We start from the raw sequence: 15,036 nt of genomic DNA on the forward strand, positions 1-15,036 counted from the left end.
TACTTGAAAGAACTGGTCCAGAGTTTCTCAAAATGTAGACCAATTGCATCAGAACCAGCTGTGGTGCTTATTTAAATGTGTCCCAGACCTGCTGAAACTGAATCTCTGAGGATGGGACCTAAAAACCTAAATTTATGAACTAACTCCCCAAGTAGTTCTGACTGCCTAATTTGGAGAGTCACTGATCAAGTTCACATAAAACTGACATCCAGTGAAAGAAAGAAATCCAAATTACTCAACCAGTTAAAGTCAGAGCTCAGCCTAAAACACAGGTCTTCAGATTCCAATGCCAGCATATTAACTATTTACATGGTGTACCATAGTCTACCAACTGCATCCCACAGTGGGAGAGTGCCTACCCTCAAATCTTTCGATCAGTTGAATAATCAGAACACATAGGAAAAGCTCTTTACTTCTTTAATACCCATAACAACTGTCATTGCCTTGAAAAATCTGGCAGACACCTGGCCATTTTCAAAGACTTTGCCAAAGTGATAACCAACAGTTGTGAGCAAAAAACTGGGGAGATAGTTATCACCACGTTCCCTGGAACCATAAATCTAAACATTTCACAGCTAATTAAAGGATAGCTTGAAAACTACATGGGTGGCAGTATTTTTGAATAGACTTTTGAATGATTAGTTGATTTGACGTTTATGTGAAACGTTTGAAACAATGAGGTCATGAGTGATTTGGTGATGTTATTACGACCGGCTTAATAATCAGATTTGGTGGGCACTGTTAATCTAACAAAACCACCTGACTGTTTGATATAAGTTAGTTACATTTACAAGCCCTATAGAAATATAGCATAAAAATTGAGAAGAATCTTGATCATTGAAGGAATAGCTCATTCAAATAAAATTTAAAAAACAAATATAAAAAGGAAGAAAAGAACAGGAACAGAGCTACAGTTCATCAGAAATATAAATAAAGGATAAGCACCAAATTACAGAGTATAGGGCTACATATGTGCAGCGAAAAATACATGGGAAGTCAAAATCTGTGACAAACTGGAAATAAGTATAATAATACTATATAATAATGTAAATACCAACTTCAAGCATGACAGGTAAAACACAATTGAGACAGAAGTTTTCTAATCAACATTAGGTCAGCTTATATTAATATTTTGCTCAATTGATCTCCAAATTTGAAAGGGGACAGTAAAAGCATTCATTGTTACCAAGGAGAGAGAGACATGGGATCTACAAGGGGAATGTAAATGTATTGGCCTGTTTATCCTAGAAACATAAAACACAAATCTGCTTTTATCACTAAGAAAATTCCAATGGTTGGAATAGAAGCACTTAAAGATAAAAAGACTTAAATTATAGGAAGAATGTTTATGGGAGTAGAAAGTTCAACAGTGGGACAAGTTTCTGGATAAGACCATAAACTCCATAAGGATAGAAATCATATCTGTTTCATTCATCATTAAATACTCAACACGGAACAGTGCCTTGCACCTAGTAATTAATCAGTGATTAAATGAATGAACAGACATGTTTTTATCATTGGAAATCCAGGAGAATTTAGGTGTTTATCATGACAAGACGGAAAAGTTACAATAAAAGTCAATTCAAATTCTTTAATATACAGAGGGTGCGAAAAAAAATTGCATACACATTTTAAAAAAGGAAAAAACAAAGTTACGCTGATGGTAACCACTTTGAGCACCTCTTGTAATTGCAGAAGTCACACGTGACTTGTATTCATCTTTCGTTATTGGTATACATTATTACAATTTTAATACAGTTTTTTCATTTCTTAAAATGTGTAGACATTTTTTGTCACCCTCTGTGTGTGTGTGTGTGTGTGTGTGTGTGTGTGTGTGTGTGTAAAATTCTGTAGTATAAGTTTGGGTCTCACATCTAATGACTAAAGTGTGTGTTCATTGTTATTGGTCTAAAAACTTACCTTGCTGGGTTCCATCATTCAATTTGGATAAGAGGAAGCTGAGAGAGAGAGGTGGAAATAATGTAGAATTCTTTTCTTCATTGAAAGTGTATCATGGATTTAGAAAATGTTAATTACTGCAGAAAATTATTGCAATAACAACAGCAGGAGGATGGAGTCTGCAAGAACTGCCAATTTTTTAATGTTTCTTTATTAAGAATTATCTTGTACCATGGGGTTTTACCATGTTGATTAGCTGATTTTAAGAAGGTAACTGCAGGAGAGATGGGTTCAGACCACAGCTAAAGTTGATTTTATTTTTTTCCACAATCATGTTTTAAATGTTAACCATAATTTCTAAGATAGATATTCATTATTACTAGCTTTTCTCTCCATATGTATGTCTGTAGATACACACTCACCACAACTTTTTCTCCCACCCAACTAACACGACTGCCTGATGCTTACTGGGCACTTATAAATATCTGTGCATTCCGAATTGAAAAATTAGATTAAAATAAATCTTTCAAAGAATAAGAATCCTTTCTTTTAAATATATCCATGTTGTAAAAATCACGTATTGAAGAATATATTCTTGGAGTGCTGCAGCCAGTCTCTATTTGATTATCTCTTATTGTCAGGACAATTAAAATGGACAACTACTGTAACCTAGTTCTGGGAACTGAGAGTAAAGTCAGGCCAAGACATCCAGAAAAGAGAGAAGTTCCTCTGATCTGGAAAATTGACACTACACAGCTCTGGTCAAGAGAATACCTTTCTCCACTTAATGTTTTCATAGCAGCCCGAACTTTATACCCTTTAAATTGACCTTGGCCAAGATTCTTAGTATTTAGTATGTCAGCCACACTCCTTATACTAACATTGCCTGTTGGGAACTCCTAAAAAGCATTGCAATTGGGTTCCAATTAAGTATCCTATCTGTCTAAATATATTGTGTCTACTACGTAGAACACTGACATCAGTGAGGAACGATTTGTGAAACCAAGTGTCTTTTTCACATATCACTGTTTTGCCCAACATATGCTGTATTATAATAATTACATTATGTATGCCATATATACTCTTATATTCAAATTAATTCTTTCTGTATAATTAGAAAAATGTTGACCAAGAACTGGGAAAGGAAAAACACAATTCTGCCTTTCAATTCATGGGATAAGAGTTGAATAATAAAGTAATATTTTGCTAACGTAATTTCCTACTTATTTTCTGAGTTTCTTTAACATGACAAGATCAAAATTACAATGCATGCCAATGAAGAAACACTCTGAGATAATATCTAGTAATTCCTTAAGAATTTTCTACATAAATATTTTCTACTGAATTATTAAAACCAAAATTGAAGTCCAATATCTTCTTAGTTCTTTCTACGTGTATCACAGACTTAATTTTTTCTAGTTCACCCTATTGTGCCTTGGTAGTATCTTCTGCTTCCAATACTGGATTTTTTTTTACTTTCCTGGCTATTCGTTCTTCAATGGAAATATTTTCCTTAAACTTTGCAACTATCAATCTTCTAAAAAATAATAAATTCTAATTTCTTGACATTCCAATTTTATTGCATCTTAAAGCATTATATTTTTAATTTGTACTCAGCCATATTTATATATTGTACTAGTTACTTAATAGCAGCTGATGAAAATTGCACTGACAGCTGAGTCTGAATACTGGATTGAAAAACTACCAAGAGTTTGCGAAAAACCTGTCCTTTCTACTCTAAAGAGCTTTTATTTTTGTTATCCACAAGCATTAAATTCTATCTTAATTTCATCTGAGAATGGATATAAATTATGACACAATTGTTGTGTGGTTAATTTTTAAATAAAAGTATCAGTAGCTAGTTGCTTTTGTCATTGTATTAGTGCTTCCCATAAATATATTGTTTATAGAACTGAATGCTTCCATGGATTCTAAATAGCCAGAAGAAGTTAGGACAAGTGTTTCAGTTACAATATATCACCCCTGTATAAATATAAAATACAGAGAGATTAAAAACTCTTACATACAAATTTGAAGGGCAAATATTGGTGCATGCTTTTCCCTTTGGGCTGCATTTCTTGGACATCTGAGCTTTCAGTTAATTCTCTTCAGTTTTTATTTTTCTTTTTAATAGAGCAAACGGTTTTTAAAATAGAAAAAAATGTTTCAATATGTATCCTGAATTTTATTTACTTAGAAGGTTGGTTTTAAATTTATTATAACTTTTAGATATGTAGTAAAATATGTCACTGTGTTCATTCTCTCCTGGGTAAAATATGTATTGATTTAGAAAGAAATTGAAGTTAAGCAAAAAGAAAAATAATATTTTTAAAAGAATGTTTAGGATGAAAATATAAATGTTCTAACGATTTTCTTTATCTCAGTTAGGGCATACATTTGCAAACAAATTTTTTGAAGTAGATTTCAGAAGACAAATGTACCTACAGGTATATGGAAATTTACATATTTGGCCAAATTTTTAACTTAGGTTAATATTTAATCAAGACTTTTTCTATTATAGCAAGTTATAAAATCATAATTTTTAAATTTTAGCTTATTATTCTCGGCAACCTTATAGTTTAATATCCTTATAAGAATTTTAATTTAAAAACTGAGATGAAAATGAGTGATATTAGATAGCTTTCATCCTGACACCATACTATAAACATAATTTTATTTTTATAAGATTTATTTAACAACCACATTATTAATAGAAATATTTTATTGTATTAGCATTGATATATTCAACAATAGTCTTCATGGCAAAGATGTGTGTAATCTTGAAATTCACAATATTGAATTAATACAAAGTACATTTTGATTCAATATAAACCCTATAATACATCAAAATTCAAAAGGATTTTTAACCTTTTTAAAAATCTCCATTTCTTTTGTGAAGAGATTGTTTCGTACTGAAAATCTCATTTTTAATGTAAGTACGCTTCTTATGAGTTTGCCTATGCTGGGACCATATCTGATCACTTCTACTCAGAGTGGGTTCTCTGCTAAAGAGATTTTTGCAAGTTAAGTATGGATATCAACTCATTACAAAGATATCAAGGTTAAAAAGGGTATACATATTAGTGCGAAGCAAAAGTTTCAACTTCTTCCTCAAGCATAGCTCACTTTCTTATTCCCAAACTTAAAGCCTGAGAAAAATCTGTGTTAACTGTAAAAACAAGAAAACAATTCTTTACCTTGGTCCTTAATTTTTAAAAAATTATCTTTAGACAAAGTTAAACAACTTGTGCTGATCTTTGTTTTTCTTTTTTTAGATCTTAGTTATCTGGAGAAACTAGGAAATATTTTTTACTCATTTATTCAAAATAAAGGTTTTTCAGCCTGGTTTGCAATTTCGTATTTCCATATAAAATTTGAGAAAGGGTGCAGAAATGTACCTACAGAAATAATTTGACAGACTGAAAACTAAAAAACATTGACTTTTCATTACGTTTCAGAATAGAAGGAAATTATACAAAGAATGCTCAGAATCGGGTGGCCTCTTCAAAAGTACAATGTGATAAGAGCTTTTAAATTTCACAGATTAAATGTTTCTAAAAGCTTAATGTTTTCACCGCTTATTTTGACTCATTGCCATCTGGCTTTTGTAACTGAGGTCCTGCTTCTTACAGGCAGCAGAGGGCGCCCTGGTATTGTTGACACCGGATACCTCCTGGGGCACTGCGCTAGCATCTTGTTCCCAGGAAGGAAACATACTATTTCCCTGGAGGGTTGTCGTTGAGTATCTGAAAGTGTCAAGCTGTTCCTAAGTTATTCCAAGAAGCTTTAATTTCAGACTACTAAATGAACGTTGTGATTGTCAAAGGGCCCCCACGGCACGCAGCACCGAAATTCTCCAATGACGAAGCCTTGATTGATTTATTGCAAAAATGCTGAGCATAGAATTTCATAGGAGGGAAATTGGCAATGGACATTAAAGCGGATGATTATTTTTAAGAGAAATAGAAAATAGTCTTAAAATCTAGAAATATTGCGGATCAATAACCACTCTAGATTTAATCACGGCAAGCGGATTACTAAATTGTGTGTTCCTTATCTAAGTGGTATTTTTAAAACCTCCTCTCTTTCACAGAATGTATTTTATTTCTATTTAGAAAGTAATTTTAAAAAACTGATTAAGCTTTTTGGAGGACAAGTTTAGACTGTCCTTAAACAGGAAGGATTCGGGTGAGGGAGATTATGTGAGCTCCTATTATGTCACACGAATTATAACATAACCCAAGAATATTTTGTAGCCTTGGACCGTTGTTCTTTCATGAACTATCCCAGGGGATGTGAATGCAGGAGATCAGAGCAGTTGCACAAATACTGGAAGGAAATCTAAGCTTCCACGCTAATGTGTAATGCTTTAAATCCATTTCAGTGTCCAGTGACTGCCTTTAACAGTCACAAGAAGATTACGCCGCAACCCTTTCCTTTTATCATTCTAGTAGCCCTCTTTTTTCCAGTGTGTTTTACCTACTCCCTCCCAAATTGTACAAAATTGTACAAAATGAAACGCAAACCTAAGTTATCAATGGATATGAAAGAACAAACTCACAGTTTTAATATAGAAGGACAAATAACATCTATCCTGAGGGAGGGGACGAAGATATATCTGGCTGAGGGTATTGTGAGGGTATAGGCTTTATTTTCTGAATCATCATTCTCCATCATTCAGGTGTGAAAGAAGAAACTGATGAATGTATAACCCATTTATGGCCTATTTCTATTATCTGGATGAAAATTAGTATTGCTGCCTCCATTGCCCAATTTGGACTGTTTAATCTGTGTCTAATTTTAACACCGTTTACATTTGTGAATTTATAAACAAATGCAAGCAAACAGGTAACAATTCCTTTTGAGAGCCCAGGCTGACTACAGATTGATTTCTCGTTTCCCTTTTCTCTCTCTCTCTCTCTCTCTCTCTCTCTCTCTCTCTCTCTCAATCTCTCTCTTCTTTGGTTCATTATTTAGTTAGGGCATTTACTTTTTTATTATTTATACATAATGCTGTCAATATTTAGGTTAGGATAAAGAAATAGGCTGAGAGATTTAAAGATTTATTGAATATATTAGCACTGACCCATACGACCCTAGGCTCCTAAGGCGAATCTTCATTGCCTGCGATTTAGTAAACCACCCTGCCTTTTTCCACCTTCCCAAGCTATGAGGAGGAGGATGCTACGGTCGTTTTTTCCGCAGTGCGGTTTTCAGGCCTCCAGGCCCTGCAGTGCCTCCCGCCGGCCAGGAAGCGTGAAGCAAGCTCCGCGTACCAAAGCGGTCGGCGGAGCTCACGCTCTGGCCCTACCTAGGAAGACTGCCCTGCCGTGAGCCTGGCCCCAGGAGGCAGGCTGGGTGGACTCCAGTCTGGTCTCACCTAGTCAGTCCCCCTCCCAACTCTTCCTGGTGTGTCTCGAGGCCCACACTTGAGTCCGTTGCGAGTCCCTTGGTGAACACACCAGCATTGCTAAACTGCGTAGCTGAGGACCTCACGTTTGTAAGTTTTAAGATAGCTGACTTAAGAAAGGAAAAAAAATAGAGACTCCATTCTCCTTTTCTTCCTTGCAAGTCCCGCCCATTGCTTAGATTCGGGTTTCAGCCTGAATAATCTGACCCCCCCCCCCCCAATATACATCCACTAACTGTATATGTATAAACTACGTGAAGCCCGAGAAGCACAAGCCAAGTGTGGAACAGCTCAAGTGCACTATTTCGGTAAATATTAGGTTTTGCTGTATGCGACAGTTTCCCTGCTTTTAGTTTTTCTTTCGCAAATCTCCTAATATCTTGTTAGCTTTTGGGTAGGGGCGGGACGGTCCTATTGCGTTTTGGTTAAATTGCAGAGAGCAGGGGCCGTGGTCAGCACCGCGGACAGCGGCCGGCGCTGAGGGCGCGGCCACTTTAGTGAATCCTCTTAGCGCCTCTGCTTTGTTCCCGGCCCCTGCAGGCCCAGGCAGAACAAAGACATCCATCAAGGCTCGCTTTCTCAGCCTGGGTTTGTCTGTGGCTCCTAGGCCGTGGTGCGGAACTCCTACCTTAACCAAGTCCAGTTCATTGGCTTCCAAATAAATTAATTTACCGAGTCCTCCTAAAGTTTCTGGCCTGGGCTTTTACCCTGTCCTAGTCCTTTGACTGATTTGGCCATTGCGACAATGCCGAAACAAACAAAAATAATTATCCAGGCTTTTTAAAGCCAGGCTAGGCCCACTCCCAGGAAACTGGGAAGAGAAAGGGAAAAGGGAGGTGGTGGTGGTAATGGTGGTGGTTCCGAGCTTCCCCAAGGAGCTGAGCTATTTGAGGTTTCCTGCACAATGTGGTGAGGGCTCCATTTAATGTTATTCTCTCTCTCTCTCTCTCTCTCTCTCTCTCTCTCTCTCTCTCTCTCTCTCCGGTTTTGTTACCGCAGCTTGGCCCAGAATTGCAAAGGATCACACTACCTGCTCTTGAAAGGACCACTGCTTTCTAAATGCTTCAACTCTCTAGAATATTTGTGCAAACAGAAACTACTGCTCTCCTGACAGCTGTCACTGAAGCTCCCCTAAAATCCCCCTTGGGGATTTGCCTGCGGATTTCGGAGCTCTTACTGAAAACTGTGATCCTTTTGCTTACGGAATACTGGGTTGGTTCTGGAATCAGATTGAGTGTCTCTATGCCGCAAAGGAGGGGTCGCTTTACTACCCCTCAAATCTCCTTGCCATTGCCGATTCCCCATCATACCCTGAGGTGTTCTGGTGTCCAAATGCAGCCGTAGGCTCCGCTCTTGGCATTCACCGCGTGCCTTAATTGTATGACATTAAATCAAGGTCCGCTGTGAACACGGAGGGCAGAGTCTCATCTTGATCCGGAAAGTAACTGACCCCCTGCGAGTGAATACCACACTTCTCCTGCCCTTCCCCCTCCCCGGAGGTGTGAGTCCCCGAGACTCCCCTAGAGTCGTAACTCAGAAGCTCGGCTCCTGTCTCTGCTCGCCTCCTGCCACAGCTGCCAGAGCCACTGCTAATTAGGCTGTTCGATGGACGTGTAGACGATGCATGTCTGCATGTACATATGCATATATCTGCATGCCATTTACAGCACACCTAAAAACATACGTACGCCTCTAAATCTAGTTCTCAAATGATGGTGTGGATCGAAGTTCATTATCCCTCTGGTACAGTTCTAATTTCGTAATTGTGTTATTTTACTGAAGGCAATTAACCAGGTTGGTTCGCCCAGCATCTCTTCTAAGTCACTTGTCAAGAATGGCAGGTTTTAAGGGCCACGCCATGGCATGTTCTGATGCAGAAAGCTTTGCCAATCATTTCCTGCTGTAGGGATGAGATCTAGCACGTAAAGGGTAAGATAATCATACGTGTGTGTAAGATAGACACGCAGATATGCCTGGCCTCTGTGTCCTCTGATAAGGTTACCGCGGTTTTGGTTGGGAGATTTAGGGAAGAGAGGAGAGTCCAAGGGCGGACTGGGTCATCTTTCTTTGTAATGCGGAAAAATTAACTCAAGCGCACCTGCCTAGTCCCGAGAGATCTGGGCGGCCCATCTGGTCTGGCTACGGCTTTGCTGCAGAGAGTAAAGGCTGATCGCTAAGGCTTCCCCACTGCCCCGGAGCACGAAGCTCGGGGCTGGGCCCGGCGTGGGGTTACGGTTCAGAGCAGCGCAGCGGACGCGCACTCCTCAGGCAGCGGCCAGAGTCTGGAGACTGGCGGAACCTGGGCCAGGCCGAGGGAGGGCGAGCAGGAGAGAGGAAGGGGTGAGGGGAGTTGACCTCTACTGGCGGAGCGCTCTGCGCAGCGGGCGGGAGGCGGCGGCCGCAGCGGCTCTTTTCGCAGCGTCCCCTACAGCGCAGTCGGCCCTAGGGAAAGGCCCGCTCCGGCTCCAGCGCCTGAGGAAGAGGGGATCCTCCGCCACCGCGTCCTCCGGGAGGCGTAGAGCCCGGCTGCGGCTGGAGAAAGCGCCTAGAGCCGGTCTAGCGCTGAGACCCAGAACACGCCCCTGAAAAACAGAATCACAGCGTAGAATTAGAAAGGGAGGCAAGAGCAGGAGAAAGGCTGGGGTGAAGGGACCGGAAGAGGGAGGGAGCAGGGGAGAGAGATAAGGTGACTGTAGGATGGAACCCCAGCCGGTGGGCCACGACCTAGGTCCCCAGGCTTCAGTCAGGCGCGGTGGGGCCGGCAGTGCACGAAGCTGGGGCGCGCAGCCCGGGGGGCGGCGCGGTGGCGGTGCGCGCAGGTACCCTGCTGCAGAAGCCTCGAGGTGGGGCCAGACGCTGCGGCACCACCGCCGCCAGAGAAGAGATTTTGGGAGCAGTAACCGTCAAAATGGGTCCGCAGATGGTCCTCTGGTGCAGTCCAGCTGTCCCCGCATCCTGTGCCCCCTTTCCCCTGCCTCACCCCTTCTCTCAGACAACACTCAGGATCCGCACTCTCCAATCTCCACCCCTTCTTGGCTTAGGACCCTGCAAACTGCAAGACCAGCAAGCTGCAGCAAGAAAATCGAAACGATCGATAAGAGAAAGAATTACATATACACACAGCCCGAGAAATCCGAAGGAGAAAGACCAGTACTAGCCCTGCTCAAACCTGCAGAGGACCAAAGTGCTTTCAATCGCTGCTCAGCGCGTTCACGGAGGAAAGAGGAGGCTGAGAGGCTTCGGTGGTATAAGGTGCTTTAGGAAGGGAGGTGGGGGTGGGGAGGGGGTGGGTCGGAGCGGTCCGGTCTTTCCCCCTCGCTTGCTGATCCAGAATTAGGGATTAATGGCTCGCTCCAGCCAAACAAATAAGGCATCTGCCTTCAGCACAAGAGGATTACACGGGCTGCTGACGTCACCAGTCAGACAGATGTTGGCTCCCAAAGTCCTGAGCAGCTCGCTGTGTCCTTGAAACCAAAGAGCCGCAGAAGGCGCTCAGCCCCCAAGAGCTGCGCCTGGGTACAGCAAAGGGCGAGTGCCTGCCCTTGCCTACACCTCCGGCGACAACACTGTGTCTCAAAGACAGCCCCCGGGACGTCGTGCCACCAGTCTCTCCAGCCCTTCCCTCACAGCCCTGCCTCAATAGTCAGGTTCGCTCAAAGCAAGCCAAAGTCACCATTCCTGGTTGCCTCTCCCTAACATGGAGACAAGAACCCATGCCTTCTGTACAGCTCATCTAGATCTCTAATTCTAAGCTCTTGGGCTCTTGTTTGCTCATACGATTGGCCAAGTAACAGCAAAATAAGCACCTTAGGCTGGACAGAGCCCACCTTCCAGATGAGGGGCGGCCTCTTAATTATGTGCGCAAGCAGCAGAAACAGGGCTTATCTGTATCTCTTCTTCTCGCCATTCCGCCATCCTTTCCCCAGGCCAAGGTTGATGCTTAATTTTATCACAAATGCCATTCCGGACGAATGTGTCTTACTAAACAATGACCGTCTCCCAACTACCGAACTCTGCGTCCCAACCAGAGCCTTGGGCCACCATTGGACAAACACCAGAGACCTCACCATGGTCCTGATCATTGTATTTTCTTGCAAGTGCTTTGAAGATGTTGTAAAAAGAAAAAAAATAGAGTGTGTGTCCAAAGCATGTTAAGAATCTGTACATTCTAATGTTAAGAATCGGTACATTCTGATAGCTGCAGTTTCATTCTACAGCCAAATCCAATGAATAAAGATCAAGAATTAATTAATTTATAAAGCATAAACTCTCTTTAATGTTGGTTTAAAATTTGATTTTAGATATGAACTCTTTTAATTTCTTGAACCTGCGTATTACTTTTGCCGTATTTGATTTCCCAGGCCTTTGTAAGTCACACTGAAGTCAGGTTATGAAATATGCCAAAGATACATGAAATTGGAAATTTAAATGAGCAATTTTGAATGTGTTATGTAATCCACAAATGAAATGGTTTTAAATGAAGTTCAGTTCTGTAAGGGAATAAAGGCAATTCAAACAATGTATGACACAAAATAAATTGATCTCTGACACAGAGCCATACTGAACCAATCCTGTGCCCCAAATCAAATCGGTATATATTAAAAAATCTGTGACTTTCTTAGAAAAAAAAAATGTTTGCCCACAACACTGCACTGTTGGTTATAGACTGCAGTGCCTAAACAGAAGTAGAAGGAAGCAGTAGCTGGATTATATCTCCATTCATATTATCCCTGTCTATCAAAGTGGCATTTAATTTTTCCAATTCTATGCATTTAGAAATTCAGTCACTGATAAAAATCAATTTAATTTGCTCTAGTGTCATTCAGCTAATGCCAGCCTCAAACAGTAAAATTTCTCTACCCTCACTCTGCTTCAAGGCCTTATAAGAAACAGCCCACATCTTAAATGGATGGATTTAAATTTGTTATTTATCAGACACAAAAAGGTAGACCTCATTTTATTTCAATTGGATAAAGAATATATAGTATTTGAGATAGGGTATATAAATCATTGTTTCTTTGAAACTTGATTGGAATACGTTTGAAATACCGCACTTTAAAGGAGTCTAATTCCTTCTCAAAATCATAAGGATTATTTTTGTCTCCTAACATGTTTTGGATGAAAACTTCCATTCTGCTCCCCCAAAATTTTACTAGAGACCTTTTCCCTCCATGAGTTAATATTAGTTCGCTGTCCATGGTCTTGATCCACATGAAGGGAGATGCTAGTGCATTTTGAAAAATGTAAATCACAATGCTTCTCTACCAATTTGATGCCCTAACATTTTAAGATAATGTGAAAGGGGGAAACAGCTATCAGCTTTAAATTCTCTCTGCCATTCCAGTTCTTTTCATTTTTTTCTATATGTGCCACCAAATCGAGAGTACAGAAAGCAGATGGGGAAAGTTAGCATTTCATTATTTTTGAGCTGACAAAATTATCAGCCCATTTTGGGGTCCAAAGCATTGTAGTAAGTAATAGTATTTTTCAATCTGTAATTCCTTTTTTTTTTTTGCTTTCAGAAAAGTCACATCGACAATCCTTGTATAGTCACCCTTGTCCACTTTTACATATGGTTTAACAAAATGCAGACATTTTTAGAAAAATGACAGAATAAGTAAAAAAGGCAAACCTCTCTCCACAGATAGATGTAAACACATGGATATATAACACACATATTTAAGCACTAAGAACATTCAAATGAATCTCTTCTCCAACACTTTGTAGCTTTTTCTAGTGAAGCAAAGAAGGCATATGGTCTAGTAAAGGCTACTTAATAATTCCTTCTGTCCAAAATAACATTTTACCTTCGGTTTAAAAAACAAAAGACTGACCTGGCAGAGTAACATTTAACCTCTCCTGGGGTTTCCTCCAAGGGGTGAAAGAATAAAGAAAAAACTTCCCTTCTCCCTCCAAACATTTAATTGTCTTCTGTCTTTTATTTTTTCCTTCAGAATATTAGGAAAAGTATACACACACACACACACACACACACACACACACACAGAGTCTCTTATTGTCCGAATATTTGGGATTCCTTGCGTATCTTTGAAGGGCACCGACCTGCAGAAATTGGTCATATTTTTGTTTTGATACAAGTATCCCAACGATAAGAAAACAGGCTGTCGTCTAAACTGAGGTCGGTACCCATGCCAGGCCACGGGGCCGAACTTCACACTTTTCTGGGCACGAGAAAGCTACTTTCCAAAGAAGTGTTCAGAACTTGGGAAAATCCTGGTACCGGAAGAAAATGGCCTAAACACAATAGAACTCGCCATTTTCTCCTTGGGAAGCACAAAGCGCTTGGCGCTGCCGGGCACACAAAGAAAGCGTGGGCCCGCGAAATTCTTGCACATATTTCAAGAGGCCAAAAAATACCTCCCCCAGAACCACACTTTCTCCTGCCTGGGCGCTCCGAGAGACACACTCTCCCACCCTCACTCAGCCCTGTCTCAAGAAGATCCTTTATTTGAGATGTAGATAAAAGACCCAACGAAGGCGCGATGTTAGCTAGCTAGCGAGCTAACCCCGGCGAGACTAAGCCCTGCTAACGGAGGAGCTTGGCCCGTAGTGGCCCGGGACTCTAGGCCAGGGGTGCTCGCTTCCCCTCCCTCCTCCTCAGGTCTCTTCCTCCAGTCCCATTCCCGTCTCTCTTGCACATCTGGGAGTCCGAGAGCATAGAGATCTCCGTGACCTGATTTCCTTCCAGTGCCTGGAACCAACCTTGCAGCTCAGAGCAGGACGGGCGCTCTCAAGGATGCTCGCAACGCGGGAACCCCTTGACTCGGCGCCTCCCGCCGTCCCCCGCCCGCTACTCCGAGTCGCCGCATCCAAGACAGCCAGTGCCCTGTTCTGTACTCCCACAACGGGCGACACACTAAACCCGCTCACGTGCAGAAAGGGCAAGCTTTGAGGAAGCCCTTGTGAATAAAAACACCCCAACTCCACCAGCGCCCCGACTCACAAAGCGAACACTCCCAACCCAGCCAGCGACACAGAGCCGGGCAAACGCAGGAAAAGATTATACTTACAGCGGGTGCGCGTTTGGATAATCCGCGTCTCAGCCGGTTTGGTTTGTTAGTTTAAAAAATACGTACACATCTCTCTATATTTGATTTTGCATATCTTCCACCGTTGAGAAGGAACGAAAACAAAAATCTTGTCGCCTAGCGGGGATGGGGGAGGGGGATGGAGATTTTCATTGTCTACGCTCTGCACACGCAGCCCAAGGAAAGACGCTCACTGCCGTGTGGGGCTCCTTCTACTTTCTGCTTGAAATTCAGAAGCTTTCAACGCAGTAAAGCGGGGTTTGGTTTCCCTCCCCGCCTCCCTCCCTCTGCGCTTCTCTCTCTCTCTCTCTCTCTCTCTCTCTCTCTCTCTCTCTGTCTCTCCCCCTTCTTTTTTCTCCTCTCCCCTCCCTTGCTCTTCTCTTCTCCAGCCCGAAGTCAGTCTCTCTCTCTCTCTCTCTCTCTCTCTCTCTCTCTCTCTCTCTCTCTCTCGCTCTCTCTCTCGTTTTTTTTTCAAAAGAGGGCAGGTCGCTTCCTGCATCCCAATGAGTTAAATCAGTCACTTACTTCTCATGCATCAGCAGCCTCTTTAACAACCCGAGGGCTGCAGGCACAAAAGAGCATTTAGCTGCCTCCAATTTGTGTAGAAGGCCTGTCCTTAATTTGTTTTTGGAGTATAATTAAATCATGTATTTCACGTAATATGAAAATACCAAGTTC

The 15,036-nt window shown here is 41.4% G+C and overlaps 1 long non-coding RNA gene across 1 annotated transcript; it reads right to left on the reverse strand.

Moving 5' to 3' along the window:
• Positions 1–400: 400 nt before the first annotated feature.
• On the reverse strand, positions 401–14,638 carry LOC141568486 (uncharacterized). The gene is made up of 2 exons (XR_012491652.1): positions 14,341–14,638; positions 401–9,891 (listed from the first exon to the last, which is right to left on the reverse strand). It is a non-coding gene; the product is annotated as an uncharacterized LOC141568486 (long non-coding RNA).
• Positions 14,639–15,036: the final 398 nt, after the last annotated feature.

This window comes from Rhinolophus sinicus, linkage group LG14, assembly GCF_036562045.2.
Source record: "Rhinolophus sinicus isolate RSC01 linkage group LG14, ASM3656204v1, whole genome shotgun sequence".
Classification (NCBI taxonomy): Eukaryota; Metazoa; Chordata; class Mammalia; order Chiroptera; family Rhinolophidae; genus Rhinolophus; species Rhinolophus sinicus.